This window comes from Haemaphysalis longicornis, unplaced genomic scaffold, assembly GCF_048455015.1.
Source record: "Haemaphysalis longicornis isolate Haplotype H1 unplaced genomic scaffold, Haemaphysalis longicornis Haplotype H1 scaffold_5, whole genome shotgun sequence".
NCBI classification, from domain to species: Eukaryota; Metazoa; Arthropoda; class Arachnida; order Ixodida; family Ixodidae; genus Haemaphysalis; species Haemaphysalis longicornis.
The window spans coordinates 181,414,382-181,438,390 of record NW_027526385.1 but is presented as its reverse complement, the minus strand read 5'-3'; the positions used below and the strand labels follow the sequence as shown (position 1 = coordinate 181,438,390).

Sequence of the window (24,009 nt, the reverse complement as noted above, 5' to 3'; positions counted from 1 at the left end):
AGCCAAATAGAGCGCTCTGACCGACCACCTGACCGTTTATTATGTAAATTGAACCGAATCAAGCCCACGACAGCTTCACCTGAAAGACTACAGGAGAGCCAGGCAGCAGTTACCGCAGCCACACCCACACCTAGAAAGACACCAGCAGACTACATTCAGACAAGCACAAGTCGGTACACTACACACACCTGCTAGACTACACCTCATGCAAAGTAGAAAGACAGATACAGCCCCCGTATGCCGCACCTGTAATGTGATCGCCAACCAACAACACATATTATGGGAGTGCCCCATTTATGCACACATTAGACGACACTACACTATAGAGTGGCTGGCCACCCAGAAGACCAAGGACGAGCAACGTGGCCTGGTGGACTTCATCGAGAAGGCCATCAGTGGGAGCCTGGACGGAGGCACCCAGACTCCATGAAGCTCTCCGACAGAGACATTTCCCCTCTTTTGGTTAAAAATAAAACTCTCTCTCTCTCTCTCTCTCTCTCTCTCTCGCTCTCTCTATCTATCTATCTATCTATCTATCTATCTATCTATCTATCTATCTATCTATCTATCTATCTATCTATCTATCTATCTATCTATCTATCTATCTATCTATCTATCTATCTATCTATCTATCTATCTATCTATCTATCTATCTATCTCTCTCTCTCTCCTCTGCTCGTGCAGCCTGGTAAATTGAATATTTTCTTGAATAGTTTAATTGCCTTGGCAGAAAAAACGAAACAGCAAGCCAGTGATATTGCAAACCAAAAGGTGTTTATTCATGTCATTGCTGCCAGCGATGAGGAATCTACGGAATCCATTTATGCTGAACGGGCCAACAGTTGTTAGTCGACGACGTACCATTTAGGCAAACAAAAACGCCGGCCGTGTTCATTTTCTTGGCATGGACAGTGGTGTGGACATTGGCGTGGACTAGTGCACTAGAAAAAAAAATATATGACGGAGTCTAGTTGTCGCGCCAATATATGTATAGTTTGTTTAAAGTTCTGCTTTTTTATTTATTGGCAATACATTCTGCTGCCTGTAAAGTAGGTTAAGCTATATACAAGTGGTGGGGTATTTACGGAGTACAAAGTAAAAACAAGACGCGTATTACAGAAAGACTGTTGTTAAAGTTACAAAGCGTCTAAAATATTGCTTGTACAAGCGGAAGCCCAACATTTTCGTAAAGCCCCTTTCCGCAAGACATGTGTTGACTGATTAGAGATATTTGTTTATTTTATTTGTTTATTTTTACATACTGCCAATACCATGAGCGATTTTAGCAGGAAGGGCGTGAACATAAAACTCGAATAAGTGCACAATGGAGACACATACCTCGCGATAAAGTACAGAATGAAACTAAGAGAATCGGATCATTTAAAATCTTCAGTTCACGGACACCATAAAACATTGGTGTAAAGAAAAGTTCTTGGAAGAAAATAAATGCAGTGACTTGAATAATGGTTGACACCTTGGCATATGCATTAAGAAACACAATCAGAAACTACAATAATAAGAAATTACAATATGGCGAAGTAATTCAAGTCAGGGAAAATTTATACACAAACTAATAAAAAAAAAGAAAACATGACCAAGAATCACCAGAGTATTTTCTCTTCTCCTGAATTCAGTACTAAATGATGCTTAAACACAACTATACACAGTAGGAAGAATATGATAACATGATACTTCGCTGGGTAAAATATACACCCAAACACACAAATGAGAATCAACTAAGTGATTCCGCTTGCATAATACAAAGTTCATCTTCGACAAGGGTTAGAAACGTCTCTAATTCGGTAGTGCTGGAAATATTCGGATTCAGTTGATTCCATTTATTAGTGGCTAACGGAAAAAGTGAGCACTTAAAGCCGTTTGTGTTGAATGAGTATTCGTTAAGTCTCATTGGGTGTTTTTGGCGTGTTGTTTTGGTTAGGTCAAACGTGAGATAGAAGGATACATCAATTTTTAGATGACTATGAATTAATTCATGCATAAATTTTGTATGTGCTAACCTTGTTCTATTCATTCAAGTAAGTAATCCAGCGTTTTTAATTAGTTCTGTCGGGGAATCTGAATGTCTGTACCGGTTGTAGATGAACCTCATAGCTTTCCTTTGTATTCCTTCCAGTGTCGTGATTTGCTGTTGTGTGAATGGGGACCAAATGATATTTCCTGTCATTTACTACAAAACATCTGTCATTTACCCCGAAATAACGTTTTTTCTACAAGGAAACCTCATAATAAAGTGGCTGCTCTGAATAATTTTCATACGGAAGTTTTGTTCAAGCAGCTATCTACCGACACTGATTTTTATGGAGTTATCTTGGAAAAATCCATAATATAACCAGGTAGCGGTATACGTAATTTATACAAGCTGTGGGATAGAATAGAATCTGCGGCTAACGAAACCATGCGCACTTCTGTTTCTAACAGCGGAACTGTTATAGCTGGCTGTAATGTGGGGCTCGTAACGCATAACGCGTTAAAAATACCAAGAACTTGCCGAGCGCTCGTGAGCGCGTGTCTCGCGGCGACCGCTGACCGTCCCTCGCACGTGCAGTAGCTTTAAAAAAAAAAAAGCTGGCGAAAGCCCCGAGGAGCGCCTAGCGTTGCCTAGCAACCAACAATGCCACAGCTGGCACAACACCTGTGCCATGGAACGTCGACGCGACTGTCGGAACGCCGCGCATGCGTCGTCCATGTACGCGCCACCGCTGCGCCCCGGCTATCGTCACGCGCTACCGCTCATGTAATGCTTGGCACGAGGAACACGACGACATCGATGCATATGACGACGGCTACTACTAGTGGTACTAGCACAGTACAAAGCGGCGACAGAACGTGCACATAAGCAATTTCAAACATGTACAAATGCGTGGTGACATGTCGTTCAGTGCTCATGTCGAATGAAATCCTTCAGGTTCGCTATGATTGAAACCTTCCACGACTTATAGTGGAAGCGTCGTCAGTTACAATTTGCCATAGACACAGTAGCAACGTTTACAGAGCTGGTATTGATTTGCGGCGATTTCATGTGCTACCAGGAGAAAAAGCTTGAAAACATACTCTTTGCAGAAACATTTGAAAACTTTACTACACTTCTTGCGTATAAAATTGCCGAATTAAAATTGAGTCGCTTGCTAGTGTTATCCGGCGTAAAATGTTCATAGAATCATTGAGTTGGCGCATTATTTTTGTTAATATTGCGCACTTTGACTAATTTGATCCATCGCCGGACTATATGGTGGAAGTCTAGATCCTTACTTGAAATGTAATTATCAGCCCAAGAGAAAAAGCAAGCGCCATTGCTGCTATTGCTGAGACCGGAACAGAACCGAACAAGAGACCGGTACCACGCCGGCTGGAACTCCTGCCCTGACAATCCGCCAGTCGGAGTGGCAGCGTCCCCCTGAAGGCATCAACCAAGGGAAGACAAAAACTCAACCCGTCAATCAGGCGAACAAGGTGCTACACCATCACCAGGTGAGCACCCGGCGTTCCTCGTCCGACAAGGCTCGGTCTCGATCCTCTTTGCCACCCTTTTCCCCTAACCATTCGTGAGAACTAATGAAGGAGCTTCGGGCCATCCGTACAAGGGTCGCTACCCTGCTTCAAGAAAATGCCCACCTTAAAAGGGCCATGAAGACAGAATGCAAGTTCGGTTCTTTCGAAAGCTTGCCTCGTTAGCATAACACTGACAGCACTTAAAACGCCAACTTCGTTCAAATAAGCTCTGAAGAATGGTCATGCGACCCACTAGCTCATTTCTCGCACTAGAACCTAGGACGTATTATGGGCATCTGTGCGATAGGCTGAGGAAAGAAAAACGAACACAAGTGTTCAACCTCGCAAGCTTCCAGAACACGCTATTTGTGGTTCAATTTATTGCATATTTATATAGAAGTAAAAATTTTATATCGTAAGAATGGTGGCGTAAACAATAACAGTCACGGAGGCACAAGTAAACCCTAGGCCGGTTCTAGCTGTACAGCCATCCGGCACTTTGAGCTTACACCGGCTGACCGGCAACAGCGACATTCTCTTCTGTCACTCTGTCGAGCACACCCAATGTTGCACGAAATGATTGCTATCAACCGTAAGAAAAGCTGTACAGCTACAGATCCAGTCAAGACAAAGCATGTGTGGAAAGCGGTCCTGTGCAGTATCGTTGCGTCATCTGGGAGGACGAACGGTAACCGAGGCAACAAAACAAGTTTGGCCTGTGGCTGCAGCCGTAGTGGCCGTACTAACAATTGTATAAACTACCTGCCCTGTAGGCCTCCTGCGCTGGAGGTTTGGCGACATGCAGCGCCCCAGGTGGCCGACGCCTCTGGGTAGTACAAAAGCATACGACCCTCGCCGCGCTCCATGTGTTTTCAATAACAAGATAGAGTGATAGTTGGTTGTACTTTGTTTAATCGCTTTATGGCGCGTTTAAATGACTACATACTATATGAAATAGCCGTTAAAGTAGTTGCAGAGGCTAAACAAAAATAATATCAGTTAAAACAAGCCGATTTATCGGCTTTCTTTTGAGCGAGCTGTCGCAGTCATCGCGGCGTGGGGCAGTATCGCCAGGTCGGGTGGTCTAACCTCCTGACTATGATGATGTTCGGAGTTTAATGGCGCAAGGCCGACTAAGGGCAAAGAGCGCCAAACAATAGTGATTACGATGATGATGATGGTTTAAGTTTAATGGCGCAAGGCCGACTAAGGGCAAAGAGCGCCAAACAATAGTGATTACGATGATGATGATGGTTTAAGTTTAATGGCGCAAGACCGACATGAGCAAAGAGTGCCAAATACAAAGTTATTTGATGAGGAGGGAAATCGAATAAAGTCAGTTAATGACTATGAACACGGCTGGTGTAAAGGGCCAGGGTGAAGAACATGAGTGGTTAAAAGATAAATAAGGTGGCTGGTGTATAGGACCAGGGGTAAAATTATGGGTGGTATGAGATGATTTGTAAGAAATCAACTTCAGATAGGAACTTAAAAGTGCACTGAACAGAGAACATGGCATCATCTCCTAAGAAGTATGACGGGTATGTCGTGTGTGTAGTTGTGGGAAGTGTTTGCGTCGTGGAATGTCGAGTGCCTTACATTGTATGAGGATGTGGATCACGGATAGGGCCTCTCCGCACCTGCCTCCTGACTACCATTACTACTAACCTCCTGACTACCACTACCGTTCTTTCCTCTTGCGTGCGGTCAACAAAGGAAAGTTCAGGAGTAGAATAAACACGGAACGCTGCTGGTAACTGCAAAAGGTTTGCTTCAGCGGCAGCATGCAAGTGAACGCAAGAATTCTACAGCCGACTCAGCTTACATTGCTGGCCTGGCACCACCTTGAAAATAAGTTGAAATTTTGTTTTGTATTTTGGTAAACTAAATGATTCTTGCGTGGTGTTTTACGCCACACGATTTACGAACGGCAGGATACATGTATACTAGCGAGTAGGTGAGGCAAAAGCGTCAAATAAATAAATTAAGGGCTATTAAAGTACGCAAAACAAGCACCAAATCGCACGCACGCTGCCTGCAAAGATGTGTGCTTCTATATTTGCATAACATAACAGCCGCATGCATGGCGCGCGGTCCCGATTATTTACGTACGATCATCACTGACTCTGTTGGTTATCTTCTAGTGCAGGGGTCGTCGCTAACAATCTGAACGGGACACGCCAGTTTTGTCCTCAAATGGAGTTAGGCAGCGAGACAAAAACAGAGAATTGGTCGCTTCCAGTTGAATTGTCCCCCATCTTCACACTGCGCCAGAATATTGTCAAATATTATTGGCAATTCGTTATTTTTTTTGCGTTCAAATCCTCCTCTCCCTCCTACCCGATTTGCCGTCCAGCCCTCCGCCTTGTCGGCTGCATGCAACTTGGCCCAACGATTCAAAACGTTGCTGACTCTCATTCTAGCCTATAAATTGCGAACTGGGAATATATAATGCAAGAGCGTAGTTAAGTAAAGTGAGACCAAACAAGGAAAGCTAGCGGCCTCTCAGTTCGCCCGACCACCTTGTTTTACCGTCATTAATTTCGGAATCGTAAAACAGATTTCAGGCTTCTGCCGCTCGCTGCATTTTGTCACTGAGACACGCAACAAAACGGCAAGCTAACGCTGCACCATGTATTCGCAATGGCGACGCAAACGAGCACTGTTTTAATGAAAGTGCACGCATAGTGCGCAGGCACGCTAAAGAGCGGCGCACCGCAGCAGGCGAGCCAGCGGTCCGCCAGACTCGCTGGCTTTTTAAAGCGCGATCATCGCCGATTGCGTCCCTGTTATTTTTGATCGGCTGTTGTTGAAAAGTCCTTGTCCCGTAGAGTATTAGTTTAAACTACAAGTTTTACTTCAAATGGTCAATGAACCTGCGAGTGGGAGAGCGCCGTCACCGTCCCGGCACTTTCGTCGGCACTGTAAACGTGTCTAGCGCTGCAAAGCTTTTTTCCCTTATGCCAAGTTGATCGCCGGAAGAGACCGGACTCGTCGGGGATGGGCTGGGGACCATGTCGCAAAACAATTGGGAACATAGAGCTCATTTTGCTTCTCTCAACACACGATCCTATGGGACCCGCGCAGCTTTATACTACCCGGTAGTACTGCCCGGAAGCCGCTTGCGCAGCGCCCCCTGGGCAGCGCAGGAGGCCTGGACACGCAAACTCTGACGTAACGAAACACATGACTTAGCAGGATAATTAACATTTTCCCTTAATGGCTTACTTTGTCAGTAAATCAAACACCTTTTGGTGCCGGACAAGCGATGAGGGCACTATAAAACACCAAATCTTTGTAATAAAACCAACATGTATTTGGTTTGCATGGTCCCTTTAAGCGGGAACTCCAACTCACGAAATTTGCTTCTCTCAGAAGGAGATCACATGCTCGTGGGAACGTTGGTGGTCGCACCTTTAATGCGCTTTGGCGTTTTCCCCCTTACAGCAATAATTGCAGCAATACATCCGCGACCACCGTCACTGAAACACGCAAGGTACCTTCTGTCCAACTTGCATTCACGGATGGGCTCACGTTTGTTTATGAGCAGCGTGGTAAGAATAGACCACGCCGGGACTTCCTGCTAGGCCTTGCCGTCGCTTCGGACAACCCTCGTTGTGGTGGCAACGGGAGTGTGCACCTTTGCTGATCGCTCGCCTTGGCCGTGTGATAGAAGTGGCGGTCGAAGGGGAGGGCCTCACTCCTGATTATTTTCACGACGACGACTGTCAGCATCGCATCTACCAGAGATACATCGAAACAAGCAAGAGCAACCAAACCCCCAGCAACCAGCAGCCGACGCACCAGCCGAAGACGCGCCGAGCAAAGCAGCGGATCCTGCCATGAGCCAGCCTTGCGGAAGGAGACTGCAAATCGTCTTTCACCCAAAGGGTCGATTAGATTAGTGGATTAACGCGGCTGAAAGCCACCGACAGCGTTAAACGTGATCTATGCAGCCTCCGGGGTTCCTTACATAAGCTATCATCAGGTACGCACAGAACCCATATCGAACTACTTCGTCGTTAGTACGCCCTCCAAGGATCTAGCGGTTCTGCTCTCTTCCCTTAAGGTTATTCACATTAAGGACCAAACCTTTGAAATGCCGACTCACGTCGTCGCTCTGCCCCGCACAGTGACCGGCATCGTACTCAACATACCTGAGGAGGAATTTCCGGACGACATTACTACGGAATTCAAGGATCACAACCTGAACTTATTCAAAGTGCCAGGAGGATGGGAGTCTCCAAATCCATCCAAATTCTGTCTCAAGGCACCGTAGTACCATATGGGGTCCGATACCGAGAATCTCCCAACGCTGCTACACGTTTCGCAGGAAAACGGCGTCCTTCCCGCGCTGCTGGAAAGTAGGCCACCGACCAGATGTGCGCCCAGCGGTCTAGAGCCGCAGCCACACCTACGGCATAGTCAACCCTACCGAGGGACACCCATGCATCCCCAAGTGTGTGGTCTGCAATGGTCAACACCTGATCGGTGCAGTAGACCGCCCGCTTAGATTACAACCCCAACGGAGACTCCCACCATCGTAACAAGGCGGAGGACAGCTACAGCGACAAGAACACCACCTGAGGTCAACGCAGCGGTTCAAGTTCATACTGAGAAACCCATGGCCGAGCCTGCAGGAGCCAGAGAGATGTCGCTCAAAACCTCATTTTTCTTCCGGCAATACCGCCAAATCCATGTCTCCATAACGGAGCCAATCGAGGTCGCCGTCAGTCAACAACCGCAGGTGACTAACTTTCCAGGAAAGGGATGAGACGTTACCACTAGCGTCATTTGAAGCCGCCGACAAACGGGTGAGCTCGGGTACCGGGCCATCCCACCGTTCCTCGAACAACAGCCCTCCTCCTTGGCTACCCAAATCCCCTCAGAGTTTCGGCGGGAACTCACTAGTCTTAAAGAAGTGAAATCTCTTACGAAGAGCACTGAGAAGCTCTTAAAGGATAAGCAAGCCTTGCGGGACGAAAATAAAGCACTCCGTTAACCAAAGACTACCTCGGCAGATCCCTCTGGTAGAGGTGTTAAGTCATCTCCCACAAAAAGCGCGCTGTCGAAACCTCCTTCCCTCATCAAGGCGCAGATAGACTTGGCGACATTGCATGCACGCTTCAAGGCATTCTAGAAGTGAAAAATGCTATCTAAAAGTGTATGATAATACCTCCACAGAGCCAACTACTAAAAGCTCCGTCACAGCAATACTCCGCTCCTCATGTGAAGAGGTACAAAGGAAAACCGTACACTTAAAATCTGGCAGAAGAATTACCGTGGATTTAAACGTAAGCGGCCACAACTAAGACTACTTGTTCAGACAATTGACTTTCCTCCTGATGTAGTTCCACTGCAAGAAACCGGAACTAATGTTACTCTGGGGCTATAAAGCTCTTTAGGACTCCCAAAATTACCGCAAGCCGTCCTGGTCAACTGCAACCGACCGGTGACCAGGCAACAGATTGACAGTATAGACTCACCATGATCTAATAGCAATCTTTTTAAAGAAGCGCGAAGCAGCTAACTAGTTAAATAAAAGAAGCCGCGAATTCAATAAATTAGGTAAACTAATTAAGCTAAATAAGCTAAGCTAAATTAGGCTAATTAGGTAAAACGCTGATAGTACAGTAAAAAAGGCGTGAAGCCGCTAGCTGGTTATACCTTCGTTAAGTAAGCAACCTTGTGAATGAACAGCTATTCTAACTGTAGGGGGACTCCACTCATATGTGATCGAGCTTGCGAGCAGGGGGACTCAACAGGGTTCAGTTCTTTACCCGTTCCTTTTGAACGTAGCATGATGGGGCGTCCAGAAATACTGGAACCGATCAACGGTCTCCAATGCCGCCTCTATGCGGTCGATTCCACGCTTTGGGTCAGCGAAGACAGTGACGGGCAAAGTCAGGGTATTTTGCAACGGGGCATTGAGGCGGTGGAGCGTTACGTAGGTCCCCGAGGCCTCAGGTGCCCCTCGCAAAAGTCAGAACGGTTGCTCTACAGACTCAGTAGTAAGGGTAGATGTACACACCCAAATACCACGGCTGTAAAGGTTTTCGCGAATGGAACGCAACCCAATCTCACAGTGTTCAGTATACGGGTTCGGGTTTTCGGTCTCCGAATACAGGCCAATAGACACAACTCGGAAAACGTCTTCGCGCTCCAAAAAAGCGTGCAGCAGACTGCTCGACTCATATCGCGAATCGCTAACCGGAATCACGGCATGAAGGAGCACATTCTTGTTCGATCAGTTGAGCATTCGTTTTCCCTAGGATAACACACCTAAAAAAGGGCGGGAAACTCAAAATTGACTGCTTTATTAGACGGGCCTACAAGGAGGCTCTTCGCATCCGTATCCCTGCTCCTACCGAACGTTTAGAGGCGCTGGGGCTTCACAACATCCTAAGTGAACTAACAGAGGTTCAACGGCTGGCTCAACGAGAGCGGATTAGCTAAAGCCAGATGGGTCGGCATATTGCCGGCTCTCTGGGCGTCAACCACCGGAAAATTGGCACTCGTAAGGTACCCTTTGCTCCCGAAGTGCGCAATCTATTTCACATTTCACCGATCCCTAAAAATGTGCACCGGGCACACAATCGGGAACACAGCCAGGCAAGAGCGAGGGTCCTGCACAAACGATTAAAAAAATTCCCCGCATTTCCCCGAGGGGAAGAATGTGAAAGTGCGAATGCACGAGTTGAATTTGCGCGGTTCGGTAATGTTCGCGAAAGAAAGATCACACACACACACACAACTACAAAGAAAGAAAGATGCATTTATTCACAGACACCTATTTGTGTTGTCGTTGTACTTGATTGCTAGAGCGGATCTCAGCTTTGAAATTTCGTGTCAGTACTCCTTTAAGCAGGTGCATTAGCCCTTCTCACGCCCGATTCCTGGCCAATCCCCCACGTGGGTATGTGCCTTGTCAGCGGCCAGGCAGCGCGCGCCCATCTCCCCCCGTTGCCGAGGAAGACGAGGAGATTCCTTGCCAATCCCCCACGTGGGTATGTGCCATGTCAGCGGCCAGGCAGCGCGCGCCCATCTCCCCCCGTTGCCAAGGAAGACGAGGAGCGCGCGCACCCGCAGCTGTTGCTATGCGGACGGCGGCGGACGCTTCAGGCTCGCTTAAGAAGTGCATTCGCACTTAAAAATTACACGGTTCGCGATGCCATCGCCCTTGCAATAATAGTCAATCGACACGGCAATTTAGCGCCGTGTCGTCTTTGTTCTTTCTACTTTCGTCCATGTTTTGTGAGCGCTTCAACCTTCAAGATGAGGGCAATTTCATTACCTTCGGTTTGGTCCGCACGAACGAACGGGAGGTGAGTGAAGGGGCCGCTATTGCCTTAGCAATGACGGCCTCTGCAAAAATCAAATACGTGGTGAGCGACTCAGAGCCTACTATAATAAATAACGTGAGGGGGCACATCCCTGCAGGAACACTGCTATTCTAAAGACTGGGGTCAACAACAATCAGCGGTCTGGCAAGATATGCCAAGCATGGGTACCTGCACCCTTCGGCCTGGCTCGTAAGGAATGCGCGTACGACGCCGCTCGAGGATTTTCTAACCGAGCTGGTGACAACGGGCAGGGATCAGCTCGTGTCCTACAGGGAAATCACTAATCACTAAAGGCTAGAGCGGGCCCGCTTTCCACCAGCTGATCCTACCCTGAGTAAATGCCAATCCGTGGCTTGGTGACTTTTGCAATTGAACTCGTACCCCAACCCGGTTGCGTACAGTCAATGGTACCTCAGGCAATATTCTGACAAGTGCCAGTGGTGTAAGGATAGGGCAGACCTAGCACACACACTGTGAGCCTGCCAACACGCGACAACGTTAGGAGGCAACATCGCTAGTGTAGAGCAATGGGAGACCGTATTGCTCAGTATTGCTCAGGGAATAAAATCTGGGCCATTCAGCTGGCAGATGACGGTGCTAGAGCCCAATGGCTCTTGGACGACGTCTAGGATCCCTGGCCGTTATACAATATTGTTCCTATCTCTCTCTCTCTCTCTCTCTCTCTCTCTCTCTCTCTCTCTCTCTTTATGTATACAGTCCACCGCAGAACCGTTACCACACATTTAACGTTTTTCTCGCTGTTCGCTATCACGCTGGGAGGTAGCACCGCACGCAGTAGTGGTGGTAGGAGATTTGGATGCCCCACATACAGCGTGGGGCTACAGATGCAGTAACAAAAAAAATGGTGCAGCTTGCAGTAGTGGTGCAAGGCTGGAGAACTAGCAGAGCTGGTGGCCCCTCTCTTTTCGCCGGAGACCCAGCTGTTGCACCTCATTTTTCCGGACTTGCCTCTGAAAGTTCTCCATGACTGGCAGGGCTGAATCACTTCGTCCGCAGGCTTTCACATCTCTACCAAAGTGGACCGCTTTAGCATGCGCTAGAACCCGCAGCCAAGTCCAAAGCTAACGCCCGCTCTACGAACCCAAAAGGAATGCTGGGCGCCCGGTTTTCGATGATAGCTCAATCTTTATTTCCGGACAAACACCGCTGTTGCAAACATAATACACAACAACAAAACAAACCCATAACACTAAGACATAAAATCACTGTTCCACTCTAGGATACAGTGCTGACTACTAAAATATATTCATTTTTGTTAACTTCGCCACTTGTGACAACCAGTCTGGAACACATTGGCGTGCGTTCTGCACTTCAAGAAAAGAGAATATGGCCTCTCGGAAATACTCATTTACTGGGCGCGCATCAATGTCCGAGTGGCGGACTGCCATTCGGCATCTCCACACACTGTGCAGACCTAGTAATATTATTAGATCTAGAGGAACGCCATGATCATCATGTTCAACGAACAAATACCGAATAAGATGGGCATCGATTGGCAGATCTTTTTTCAGCGTACGTTGCAGCACATCCCAGAAGAAGACCCCTTCCCAACAGTCAATAAAAAACATGTTCAATTGTTTCCGGTTTGTTGCATAACCAACACTGTTCACCCCACTGCATAAAAAGGCCCTTTTCCTGCACGCATGTTTTCACAAGGAGTGTACCGTTGTGTAGTTGAAAGAAAAATGTTTTAAATCCCGTTGCAACTGGCATTGTTTTAACCCGTTTTAACACATCTTTACCCGTGCCAGCCGAGTGAGCAATTCAGTACATAGGAATGGGAAAAAATGGGGTCGCAGAGATCGTTATACAGTCTCTTCCTAGTGACTGTGCTCAAATACTATAACAAAAACCGTGCACGTAGAAAACGTAACGAGTTCACAACTTCTTTTAGATAGCCACGGATACCAACGCAGGCAAAACCCTGCCCAATCTCACTCGGCAAACGGTGCGCAAAAAGGGATCATTTACATCCCGCCAAAACAGAAAGCAGTTTGCCAACTGACGTAAAAAGAAATGTGTTAAGCCTAACCCCCTCTTCGCGTACACGTCGAAAAAGAATTGTACGACTCATCCTCTCCCAGGTTGAACCCCAAACAAAAACGTGAAAACACGATGTAACTTTTGGACGTTTGCCCGTTAACAGTGGAGTACCTGTAAGACATATCAAAGTTTGCTCGCCATAAAAAGGTTGCAAATCGTTGTGCGAGTGAAGATGGATAAATTCGTGCCCTTCCACTTCTCTGCATTTTCCCTAAGCTCTACGGCTTGTTTCCTCCAGTAAGGGTCACTGTCGGAATAATAAATACTCTAGGGAAACACCAAGGTACTTCACCGGTGTCGTCATCCACTTGACATTTTGAAATACCCCCGGTGTTGAACTCCACTCTCCGTGCCAGATGCCCAGACACTTGTCCCAGTTTACAGCTCATCCACTAACATAACAGAACCATTTGACTGTATTAATGGCCCTAGCAATGCTTTGTTGATCTACGCAGAAGATAGCGATGTCATCCACGTATGCTAAAACGTTAATTTCAGCTGCACGAAGTTGAAGTCCCTTGACAGTGTCGTTTTTATTATGCTTTAGCATAATGATTCTATATATATGCAAAAGAGGAGGGGGGAAAGATGACACCCCCGCCTCACGGACCTCTGCACTTCTATACGCCTTCCAACCACTTTGTTAACAATAAGTCTAATTGTAAAGTTGCTGCACGCCATGCGAACACCCTCTAGAATGACTGGCGCGATGTTACTATGTTCCAAAACTTCCATACGTCCATCGTGGGGCACACGATCAAACGCCTTTTCAAGGTCTACCTGTAGCATTGCGACGCCTGTATGCGTCACGTCACAAATCTCAAGTACACTCCGCGCCTTGTGTATGTTCGTAAAAATTGACCTGCCTTTAACACCACATGTTTGATGCGGCCCTACTAAGATGCTAATTTCAATCTGAAACCTTCTAGCCAATATGTACATTAGTATTTTATAATCAACGTTTGCTAAGCTTATGGGCCGGTACGATGTGACTTGACGGAGTTTGACCATATCTTCTGGTTTGGGAATTAAAATCATGAACAAAAACGATGCTAGCTCAATCGCATAGACGCCGGTTTTATACTGCGAGGGACCCAGGTTCGATTCCGACCACAAGAAGTGTTTTTGGTTGTTCCAATTGACTGGGCATGTTATTGTTCGCCGCCACCGCTAGCTCCATAGCCCCCGCGTCCTTGGGGTGGCCCAGTGGTTAGGTTGCCGGTTTCACGGCGTAAAGGCCCCGGGTTTGATTCCCGGAGCTTCAATGACCACCTTTTTTATCCTGCTCGGGCAGGATCGACGAGGTGTTTGAGATTCGCGTCGAGCAGCCGGGGGGGGGGGGGGAAGTCACATGGAAGCCTAAGAGCAACCTTTCCTTTTAGGCCTCAGTGTTTTTTGATACTCTACGGATAATACATACAACATGGTCTCCTAGGCGTCTTGACTTGATTATCGAAGCTCTGTGACTTAACTTGCCGTTAATATGCAGGCCTAGAATGCGGATCTGTTTAACTGTGTTGACTGAAGTATCGAGCAGCGTAATATTCACAGCTTAGCCAAGGACGCCTTATCTTCTACAAGGACGGTGCAAACGCGGTGCGATTTCCAATGCATACAGAAACAGACCGTTCGCGAGAACTTTAGGCAGCTGTGGCGACCAGTACATCGACCAGTCATGACGAAAGGCCTGAAAAGAGCCGAAGCCTGTCTGCTCCACCGAGTAAGAACAGACTCAGCCCGTACACCAGCTTGGCTACATAAAATCAACATTGTTTCATCCCCTTTTTGCCCCTCGTGCAGTGTGACTGGTGGCATTGATCACTTCATTATGAACTGCTCCAAAACCAACCCTGAGCGGACGAACTTTTTTCGTGATATCCAGAAGTTAGGAGTGCCCGGCTACATCGGAGGACAATATTTTCTCAAGGGACCACTGGATTGTGCGAAGAAAGGTGTCTCATCTCCTACTGGGATTCTTGCAGTCCACAAGACTAAGTGAGGTGTGGTGACATTGTGTGTCTGTTATTTTAGGAATAAGTGAGGTGTGATGAGTTTGAGAGTTTGATATGGTATTGGGGACGATTAGGCGGAGCAATTGCCGGCAGCTATGCAAGGCTATGTTCGCCTTATTCAACAATAATTACTTACTTACTCATGCTTGTAGAGTCCTCAGGGTTAACTTTATTGAGAGGCTGTTTAGATTTAGTGGTAGAGCAGACAAGGCCACAACTTGCATAATTAAAGATAATGGTAGTGAATTCTTGTAGACTAGATGTCGGGTCCCCCAGGTTTCCGCTTGATCTCTGGTTTCCGTCATATCACCCTAATAAATGTCGTGTTGTATTTTGGAATTTAGGATGGTTATTTTGTTAGATGAATCACAGCTGTTAAAAAGGAGCGTTGAGATAACAGCACCATGTGGGGCGCCTCATGAACCCATGTAAAAAGTACCATGCTGTTTGTCTTCAAGTTTGAGAAGGGCACTGTTTTGTGGAGTTTAAGTTTGTGGATCTTAAATTGACAACGATACTGATAGCTTTGGCGTTTTTTAAAACCATAGTTAAGATCAAGGGCTAAAACATCTTTGTCATTCCCTCTCATTGCTATAGGTTGGGTAATGTTTTGATTTAATTAAAGAATGCTTTGTGCAGACCTGTGTGAGCAGGAACCGTATATGATATATCAGCGGAAAAGCCAAGATTTTTAAAGAGAAATAATCGATCCCTGCATGATTTCTATGTGTGCACCACCGCAAGAGCTTAAAACGATGGGTCTAAATTTGCCAATATTAACGCGGTCTCCCCGTTCGGGGACAAAGGTGACAAGGGAGGTCTTCGACTCAATCGGTAGCGATGACCATTTTAGATAAAATTTATCCATTTAAGTAGCGGTGCATGCCAGGAAACTGTGAGGTTTGCCCGGAGTCCGACCGCAATTATGTCTCATCACGAGGCTGTTCTCCTGCGCACCTTATTGAGTGCTGCTTTTAGATTGCGAAGCGTAACGTAAGCATCTACTTCTGGCTTTGGTTTCCCTGAGTCTGGCAGAGTACACTAGCGGTGGCTCATCCATTTACTCGGTTCGTTTAGGAACCGCCCTGAAGGAAATTCTCGTCGCAGACTGCTTGAGCTTGGAGCGTGCCTACCGCTTCTTCCGTGATTTTATCAGCTGTGACGTCATTGAAACATGTCACCTTGGTGCTACGTTGATCGGCTAGTAGCCGGCGGTATCGGCGGGAGCGGAACGGACTACGAGCATGCATGCCGAGTGACAGTGCAGCAAGAGTGCCCTGGGCCGCCCTTGCAGTCCGGTGTAGTACATGAGCTATGCTACGTACATGTATTTGCTCTGCCGGTTTAGGTGAGGCTTCCTTTAATTAAGTTTGAACATGTAATTTCTTCGCCAGACTGCGCCAGTTGTTTTCTAATTTTTCTTCAAGATGTATTTTGGCGATTGTGTGGCCTGCTTGAAAGATGTTACTTCTGAGAGCCATTACCTGAAATCTCGTGAATGCGGTCACTGTTGCCACACAGGAAAATGCTCAGGAATTACTAAGACCATGCTGAAGAGCACGACAACGGAAGAGGTACTGGAATGGTAGGGTACTACTTGCGTTAGTAGCAAATCTCAACGAAGCCACAAACAGGATGACCTCAACACTCAAGCAGGGTTTCCTTGTGCATCTTCGACTAACGCTTCACTGGCCGGCGTAATGTCGAAATTGGTTCTACTGCTTCGCCTCTTAGATTTCTTGGAAAACAAATGCAAAGAACAATTAGTAATGCACGATGTCACGGATCGCAAAATTTCAAGCAGACTGAAGCTATAGAGGGCATCGAAAAGTCTCTTGACTTGCATTCTGCGTGCGACAACTTGGCAACAACCCTGAAGTCACGAAAGAAGGAAATTAATGATCTGCAGAAAAATTAACTCGCTTAGAGGCTCAATTGCTGGCCAAGAATAAACGGCCGTGTGACCTAGAATTCCAAGTGGGTAGATTAGAGCACTACCAGAGGGAAAAGAACTTGTAAATTCATGACATTGAATGTATCGAAGGGGAGGAATTACATGTAATTCTGAGCGTTGTTGCCAAGAAACTACAACTGAAAGGCCCAGTCACGAGGTCGTTGAAGTCGTACCCAGGATCAGCGCCAAAGCAGGCGTGATCTGCCGTATACATGTTCGATTTTCTCGACAAGAAATGAAAGCTGAATGGTTTCAGAAACACTGAAAGAAAGGGGCATTTAGCAATGGAAACGTCACAGCGTGCATAAAAAGATATTGTGGTGGAGCAAGGAAGTTGCTACGGGCAAGACATACGAATTAGCTAAGCACGGATGGCTGATCGTTAAAAATCATGAGGGAGCCAAAGTTGTGGAAATGAGAAAAGTATTGGAACTAAATATAATAACGTAAAGGGACCGTAGCTTGCCATCGCTTAAACATTGGGTAGCACAAAAACAAAAGCGGGCATCGGAGAACTCCAAGAACGTAACCCTCGAGCTAATGCACGTATATTTCAGAAACCTAGACAAACCTTGGAATTATTTACAATTCGTTTTTAAGCCACCGAGGCTATCCCTATACTTTCTTATTTTGACTGAAACTATAATCTCGGAGAGTGGCTGTGCAATGCTCCCAGTAGGTTCCAGCCAAAATTGCTGTGTAGGGGGCACAGGTAAGGAGGAGGCGTGAAGGCGGTTCAGAGTCGATGGTTGTTCGACAGATTGTTTGTTATCTTTACTGAAGCTGAAGTGCTAGCATAAACGGATGCCAATCTACAAGGTGAGTTCTTAGTTTGTGCTGTGTAGAGGCCATGGAGCAAAAATATATAGGAGACGAAACGCCCATAGCGGCCGGCGTATCGAGCGACCAGATAATGTCACAATGATAACTACGGAGACATACGGAGCTCCGCAGCTACGGCGGCGAACAATTTGACAGCAGCACCTGGTTGAATGTATTAAAAGGAATGCTGTTGTTTGCAGCATTCGCCACAAGGCGTGAATCTCTATGCGCTCCAGCTGCTGCACGACGCGGTGACGGAACGCGCGTTTATCTCGGACGTAGCGTACGCGCGCGCGTGCGCGCGTCATAAATTGGCCGGTGCACTCAACTCGCTTCGAGCGCATCGCACGTGAGATAAGGCCGTGCGTTTACAGGTTTTACTTTTTTTTTGCGTTTACAGGTTCGTATTTTGGGCTTGCTGCTCGCCCAAGATTGCTTACGCATAAAAAAAATGCCCCTGTTATTCGCTCGCACCGGCCGGTTTAAAATTTGACAGAAAATTAATCGCGAAGGCCGGCTCTTCAGCCAACGGAAGCGCAGAAGAGCGCACACACTCTCGCTTCGGCCACGGAATGTTTCTGCGGCCCGGCGAAATGCCGACGCGATGCCGCGGCCGGGTTGGACTGGGCGGGCGCGAACAGAACGCGCCCGCCCACGGCGATGACCGCGCACTTCCTTCGCTTGACGCCAGATGCCGGAAACTTGACGTTCACCAAGTGCTCGTGATGTTATCAGGCTGCCCCAGGAAGCTCAGTTTCCCCTCCTATTTTATTCTTGCTCCGTGATAGAGGCCACTCAATAAAAATATTGCACTCTATTTAGAAGAGCTTTCCGTATTTCTGAGCAGGCACAACCATATGCAGATAATTCTTGCCAGAGACTTAACATTGACATTACTGATACATCTAAAGGTGGTGTTAACGACAACGTAACGCTGTTAAGCGGCTGTGGATTTGCATATACAATTCGAGATTGTACACGAGAAGAAATCTTATGTGACCGTTTGATGCAAACATGTATTGAATATATCAGCACCAGAACGCCGAAATTCGTTACATTTGGCTGAATTTAACAAAGTTGCAGACCATCACTTTACTTCACGAGCAGTTTCATGGAATAATGGCTTGCCACTAGTACAGCCGCAGTTACAAAAATGGGTAATATTGGACAAAGACGTTAGCAGAAAGATTAGATCGTTGAAATGGGATGAAGTTACCGAAGTACACAATCATTTGGTAACTTATGATATAATTGCAGAGAAATTTGAAGTCATTTACAATAAATCAAACGTAAAATAAAGCTTGAACGCAGAAATACCACAAGACTTTGGTATCATAAGGAGATAATAAACGACGTTATCAACAAGGCGTCGTGTTTTAAAAAATGCCGTAAGAACACAGATAATGCTCTGTTGGAAAAAGAATTTAGACAACTAAGGAGCAGTTTCGAAATCGGAAGCATCGTCAGTCTCGCAAACCCAAGTAAATAACCTTTTCTTAAATAAAGCACAATCTTACGCTGCCTTGCACGAGATAACAAAACTGCTGCATCAACATGTACGTGCATAAATGTAGCTTCATCGAAGCGTTGATATCTTGAAAAGGTAAGCGAAGAAAACTTTTGCACTCATTAATGCAGTAACCCCATTGTATGTCGATTGATTGAGGGGTTTAACGCGCCGACGCAACGCAGGCGATGAGGCGCGCCGTAGTGGAGGGCTCCGGATTAATTTTGACCACCTGGGGATCTTTATCGTGCGCCGAAATCTCGTACACACGGGCGTTTTTGCTTTTCGCCTCCATCAGAAAAGCGACCGCCGCGGCCGGGAATCAAACCCGCGACCTCGTGCTCAGCAGCGCAACGCCTTAGCCACTGAGCCACCGCGGCGGGTAACCCCATTGTATGTCAAGCTAGAGGAATATTCTCTGGGCTATCAACAACTGCCTCGATCGATCAGCAGGTTCAGTGGAGAGCTGTGCGCGCGGGTGGCGCGAGCACGGAATGCCCCCGTTCTAACAGCGGCGACCCTAGCGGAAGCTTTTTGTCCCTGTGTGAATCTGCCGCAGGAGTTACATGACCAGTAGAGCATTGAGGGACTCTGGCTTAGTATATGCACACTGGACAAGAAGGAAAGCGCTAGGGTAGTGAGATATTACCTAGTTCTTCCACGCTTTACATCTGACACCTTAATAAGAAAAGTTGTATATAAATCATTGTAGGAACCAATATTGTCACGATGCCAAAGACGACGCAGTTGTCTTCAAGGAAAACAAGTTTATTGGAGCGAACTTGTGCTCCCCTAACAACTCAAAGAATACACAGGCGGCGAAGCAGCAGTCAGCCGAGTGACGTACGCAAGCGAGCGTCGGCGATCGGAAAACCCGTGGCGTCTGCTCTGCAGGCTTTTATCTTTCGGCGCGAGTGTTTCTCGAACCATCGACTTACATCTGGAACGTTGTAGATCAAAGAAGATTATTCGAGGCTAGGGACGTTAGGGCGAAACGCTCTCCGTACCAGAATGAGATAGCCCGTGCAGCATCAAAATAAAGAATGAAAGATGCGCTTCGCTTGGGACACAGATAACATAGCCAGGCGCGGCCGGGCAGTAAAAACAAAAAATAAACCAACAAACCCAATGCCTAGTTCGCGGCATTACTCCCCATCTAAGAGAACATCGGCCCGATGCTAAAATAAAACGACAGTGCGAACAGACAACAACATCAAAAAAGTAAATCATCTTGCGCAGTAAGGTTTGAGACGAACCACGTGGACGATTTCGGGCCGCGTGCGTCGTCGTGATGTGCCGGAATCACCATCGGGGACCACCTTGTAGGTAATTTGACAAACATGTTCTAGAATCCGGTAGGGTCCGAAACACCGTCGCCGAAGCTTCTCGCTGAGTCCGCGTCATCGGATGGGAGTCCAAACCCACAAACGATCACCAGGTTGGTACTCGGCGTCCCGGCATCGGGGATTATAGCGTCCGGTATCCACCAGCTGCTGGTCCGTTACACGAACTCGAGCGAGCTGGCCGGACTCCCCCGCACGTTGAACGTATCCTTGGACGTCGGCGTTGAGTTCGTCGTCTTCTACGTGCGGAAGCATGGCGTCGAGCATCGTAGTCGGCCGTCTTCCGTAGACAAGTTCTAACGGTGTCATCTGCGTAGTTTCCTGTATATTGTATATGCAAATCCATACAAATCCACATACAAATCCACGGCTATCCACGGCTATTCCGGGCGAATACCACAACGTCGTCGAGGTATACGAGGCAAGTGTGCCACTTCAGGCCAGCTAGCACAGTGTCCATGACTCTTTGAAACGTTGCTGGCGCCGTGCACAGCCCAAACGGCATCACCTTGAACTCGTATAGGCCGTCCGGGGTTATAAACGCAGTTTTCTCTCGGTCTCTCTCGTCCACTTCAATTTTCCAGTAGCCGGTCTTCAGATTCATCGATGAGAAGTACTTCGCATGGCAGAGGTGGTCAAGGGCGTCGTCGATTCGTGGCAGGGGATACACGTCCTTTTTGGAGATTTTGTTTACTCGCCGCTAGTCAACGCAGAACCTTAATGTGCCGTCTTTTTTCTTTACGAGTACGACCGGCGCAGCCCAGGGGCTTTTCGATGGCTGTATAATGTCGTCACTGAGCATGTCGTCGACTTGAGTCCGGATGGCTTCCGCTTCGTGGGAAGAGACGCGGTACGGTGGCTGTCAGGTAGGTCGGGCTCCATCTTCAGTTATACGGTGCTTCGCTAGGGGTGTCTGACGTAATTTTGAACTCGACGAAAAACACTCGCTGTAGCGACGCAGCAAAGCCAATAATTTGTTCCCTTGTTCTTGCGGTAGCGCCGGATTCACGTCGAAGGGCTGCGGAAGCTTGAAGGTATCATCGGGTGTGCGTTCAAAGTCGGCGACCGCGAGCACGTCACTTGCTCTTTGCGTTTCTTCGAGGAACGCAATTGCAGCTCCCTTGTTTAAATGCTGGTATTCTTCGGTGAAATTAGTGACCAAAACGCGAGATTGGCGTTGCTTAAAGTGCGCAATGCCTCTTGCGACGGAGACACCGCGGTTGAGAAGCAACCTTCGATCACTCTCTACGATAGCGTCCATGTCAGAAGCAGCATCCTCACAGTAGACGGCGATCATCAAGCTTGCGCGGGGTGGCAGGGTGACGTGATCGCGGGCGATCCTTACAGCAGCACGGTGATCGGGATTCAGTGGCGGCGTCGTAGAGTGATCAGCGGAAAAAGTTATCGACTTGGTCTGGAGATCAATTATTGCGCCGTTGTCCGTCAAAAAGTCCATTCCGAGAATTACGTCGCGGGAGCAGTTAGGCAAAATAACGAACACAGCAGGGTACGTGGTGCCGCCTATAATGACGAGTGATGTGCACGTTCCACTTGGGGTTACGAGATGGCCTCTTGCTGTGCGTATATGCGGACCGTCCCATTTGGTCGTAACTTTCTTCAGCTTAGACGGGAATGATTCGCTCATCACCGAGTAGTCCGTTCCCGTGTCGATGAGGGTAACTACATCAAAGCCGTCGATGGACAACTGGACGTCAGACGCCGCCTTCCTCGATTTCCGGTTGCATCGGGGTGTCGTATCTCGGCTTGTGCGTCTTGACGGTTGGTCACTACGCGTCGTCGTTATCGTCGTTTTCTCAGCGGCAGGCTTGGTCATGTCGGGTACGCGTTGCGCCGTGTCGTTGTCGTCGTGTTCGAGAGTCACGTCCCGGTTATATCGGGTCGTCGGGATGAGGCCATGTCGTGAATTATGGTCTTTGGCGAGTCGTTGCGTCGTTGTAGAGTTTTCATTTTTCCGCCGTGTTGGAACTTCACCTCCAGAAGTTGCTGCTTTTAGTTTCCCCCGCGTGGGCTGGGGGACCCTCCACGTGCGAAGTCAGCATTGGCACGGTGGTTTGTGGACTGGTATGGGTAGGGTGATGGTGAACGGTTGAAATGGGCTGGTCCACGGCCGGTGTTCGACAGGTATTTTGAATCTCAGTCGGGCGCTGGACGGGTCGGGGGCGTGGTGCGTCGACGGAGAACCGTCGCAAACCGAGCCTCTTGTAAGGGCAGTGACGGTAGATGTGGTTGGCCTCTCCGCAGTGGTAGCACAGCGGACGATTATCTGGAGTTCGCCACATGTCGGTCTTCCTCGGGGCAGGGGGTTTCACCACAGTTGGTCGGGCCGGTGACAAGGGACGACGGTATAAAGCCTCGTGGGGAAGGTGGGCAAGGTCGACGGGCAGCAGCCGCGTAGGTCGTGGCTTGCGGCTCACGGGGTGCTTCTGGCGTTGTTAAAGTTCCAAACGCTAGCTGCACTTCTTCCTTAATCCCGTCGGTAAGGGAAGCGACTTGGGGTTGCGGTGGCGTTGGGAGAAGTTTCCGCAGCTCTTCTCTCACTATTGCGCGGATAGTCTCGCGTAGGCTGTCGGCCGGAATCCGCGTGCTGTCGAAATAGTTCACATTGGGGGCGCTAACAAAGTTGCGATCATACTGCTTCGCACGCATTTAGAGGGCCTTCTCAATTGTGCTGGCTTCGGTCACACATTTGGTGACGGTTTTGGGTGGATTGCAGGCACGTCCAGCAAACAGTTCCTCCTTCACACCGCGCATCAAGAAGCGTAACATTTTTTCTTCTGCCATGCAAGGGTCAGCACGCCTGAAGAGCCTCTTCATCTCCTCGACGAACACAACAATGTTTTCGTTAGGTTGTTGTGTCCGCGTCAGCAGCAATACTTCGGCCCCCTCTTTCCGCACAACCGTGGTGAACGTCGTTAAAAATTTTGTTCTGAAATCGTTCCAAGACTCTAGGGAGCTGTAGTGGTTTTCGAACCAGATCGGTGCTGAGTCCTCAAGCTAGAAGAACACTTGCCTCAGTGTCTCCGCGTCGTCCCATCGGTTAAACAGCCTGACCCGTTTGACCTGCTCCAACCAGTCTTCGGGGTCCTCCGCAGGCGACACATAGAATGATGGGGGCTCCCTGGGTTGCTGAAGAACGAGGGCAGGATTGGAAGCGCTGGTCATGGTACCTGCGCTGATCATGGAGGTTTTCGCGACGTCTTCTTTCTTCACTTTATCCAGAAGCAGTCCGAACTCTGGCTGTAGACCTTGCTGTCGGCGGCTGACACGAGTTGGGCTGGCTTGGCGGCTTCTACAGGTTTTTGGGAGCATAAAGGTGCGTACCCCGCACCTCCACCAGATGTCACAATGCCAAAGACGACGCAGTTGCCCTCAAGGAAAACAAGTTTATTGGAGCGAACTTGTGCTCGCCTAACAACTCAAAGAATACACAGGC

The 24,009-nt window shown here is 48.0% G+C and overlaps 1 long non-coding RNA gene across 1 annotated transcript in view; it reads right to left on the bottom strand.

The window, feature by feature from the left end:
* Positions 1-783: 783 nt before the first annotated feature.
* LOC144139537 (uncharacterized) overlaps positions 784-24,009 on the bottom strand; it is a 31,254-nt gene continuing 8,028 nt past the window's right edge. The window contains exon 4 of the long non-coding RNA XR_013316253.1: positions 784-941. This is a non-coding gene — a long non-coding RNA (uncharacterized LOC144139537). The remainder of the gene's footprint in view (positions 942-24,009) is intronic.